This window comes from Halictus rubicundus, unplaced genomic scaffold, assembly GCF_050948215.1.
Source record: "Halictus rubicundus isolate RS-2024b unplaced genomic scaffold, iyHalRubi1_principal scaffold0560, whole genome shotgun sequence".
Taxonomy (NCBI): Eukaryota; Metazoa; Arthropoda; class Insecta; order Hymenoptera; family Halictidae; genus Halictus; species Halictus rubicundus.
In genome coordinates, this window is record NW_027489101.1 from 102501 (window position 1) to 105000 (window position 2500).

At 50.4% G+C, this 2500-nt stretch overlaps 1 non-coding gene across 1 annotated transcript; it reads right to left on the reverse strand.

Moving 5' to 3' along the window:
- Positions 1-1042: 1042 nt before the first annotated feature.
- LOC143364447 (5.8S ribosomal RNA) lies at positions 1043-1197 on the reverse strand. The gene has a single exon (XR_013084127.1). It is a non-coding gene; the product is annotated as a 5.8S ribosomal RNA (ribosomal RNA).
- Between the last annotated feature and the right edge of the window lie 1303 nt (positions 1198-2500).

Consider the following 2500-nt stretch of genomic DNA (forward strand, 5'->3'; position numbering starts at 1 on the left):
AGACATGGGGCGACCGACAAAGGTTTGTTTTCACCTTCACCTTCTCGTGCTCTGCGTGACAACACGTTGTGGTGACAACGATGTTCGAAAGCCACTCCATAGAGGAGTATATATATTTTCAACACCCGGTGGGGTTTCTCTACTACACTAGACACACGGGGGTACAGAAACGCTGCACGACGCGATATCATCGATCAAACCAAAGAGACACGAGATCTCGGTCGTCATTCAATTCAACGAACGTGGCGATGGAATCCGCAACGGATTAGCGAGGACACGCGACGACGGGGAAATTATTCGACCCGATACAAGTACGCGTGCGCATCCCGCACAATGCCAAATGTTGCTATGTCCATCAGTCATCAAAGCGTTCGTAGAACGAGAGACCACTGTCTCGCGAACTCTAAGAATATGTTTGTCGAAGTCGCTGGCAACGACGACCCTCCGCCGCAATTATGTGTAGAGAGACACATCCACGCACAGACGTATTTTATTTTATATATCTCCCTGGGGCTTACGTTGCACGCCACAGTTGCGCACACAGATTTTACACGGGTGTCCGGTATCTCTTTCTTTATTTGTGTCCATTCACTGTAGTCTCTTGAGACTCTTATACCTTTCGTATACGCATCATTTCAGACGACGTCGGGAGCGCGTAAAATGTTCGAGAGTGAAACGCTTCTTCCGCAATGCGAATCGTTCCAGAGAGAGAGGAGAGAGAGATTTCGATCGTCGGAGCGGTGTTCACGGGCGGTCGTATTGAAAATACGACTCACGACGCCGCAAAACACTCACGCAAGTCCGAATGCGATACCCATTCCTATTTCCTTCTTCTCACGAAGACCGTTAGACGCAATGTAAAATTTGCAATTTTCACAGAACCGCGTCAAACGCCGACGAAACGTCCATCGTTCGCTCGTACGTAGCATCTTTGCAACCCGACTCAGAAACGCTCTTTGCGCCCTCCACAAAATTCGACATGGAGAGGTAAGCGACGGCGGGGACTTACAAGAGCAACGCAAGCAGTATTTGGTTACGTAAACGACCCTCAGCCAGGCGTGGTCCAGGAATTGTATCCGTGGACCGCAATGTGCGTTCGAAATGTCGATGTTCATGTGTCCTGCAGTTCACACGTTGACGCGCAATTAGCTGCGTTCTTCATCGACCCACGAGCCAAGTGATCCACCGTTCAGGGTAATCGTATAATTTGATTTATAATCAATATATAATTATGTCTCTTGTTCTGCGGTTCATAAGAACGCCGATACCTGAAAGCTCCAACCAGCGCGCGAAGGAGATTCAGGCGTCGTTTTTAAGGACGACACACGATCGTCCGTAGAAACGGAAACCGTCGCGAGTACGCGATTGCAATGCGCACACGTATCCGACGGCCGGGCGGAAAATACATTGAAAAACCTTTAAAGTGGAAAACACAGGAGGAGAATTCAGAAAACGACGGGGATCATAGACAACCCGATACTGGATCCCGACACTTCTCCTCCTCCTCTCTCTTATTGGAGAATGAACTCGATAACTAACGGACTTCACAGCCGGCTCTGGCCGTGCGCGATCGTTCGTCCCAAGCTCTTGTGCACTGTATTATCGCCACACAGAGAGTAGAGTGTCAGAATCGCACACAGCTTTACGCGAGCTACGCAGCCGGTCCTCTCGAAACACATTTCCAATTGTGCACGGAGAACGATTATTCGATACTAGCGGACTTCACAGCCGGCTCTGGCCGTGCGCGATCGTTCGTCCCAAGCTCTTGTGCACTGTATTATCGCCACACAGAGAGTAGAGTGTCAGAATCGCACACAGCTTTACGCGAGCTACGCAGCCGGTCCTCTCGAAACACATTTCCAATTGTGCACGGAGAAAGATTATTCGATACTAGCGGACTTCACAGCCGGCTCTGGCCGTGCGCGATCGTTCGTCCCAAGCTCTTGTGCACTGTATTATCGCCACACAGAGAGTAGAGTGTCAGAATCGCACACAGCTTTACGCGAGCTACGCAGCCGGTCCTCTCGAATATACGTGTTCGTCAACGAACACGCATGCGGCGACGTTTTGTGCTCTATGTCATACGCGAACTCGATAAATAGAGCGGGACTCACAGCCGGCTCTGGCAGCGGTCATTCGTCCCACGCTCGTGTGTGCGCTATCGCCACACAGAGTAGGGTGTCAGACTCACGCAGCTTTAAAAGCGAGCTTCACAGCCGGTCCTTCTCTCATCCTATTCCTCGACGTTCGTGACAGAACACAACGCGTTCACCGCAAGTTTTCCACAGGTACCCTGTTGTTGTCCTCTCTTTCTCTAGAGGAGAGACAACACCACCGTTTCCAATGGACGTATCTCGGACACCACAGGCGAAGACCGAGGAAGCGCGATATGTGGATTCGAATCGACGCTTACATCCCTGTTCTTGCGACCGTAATTGTCCATTATAATTGTCGAGAGCCTACACACAGGCAGACCAATGGCGTATATTATAGTATACAC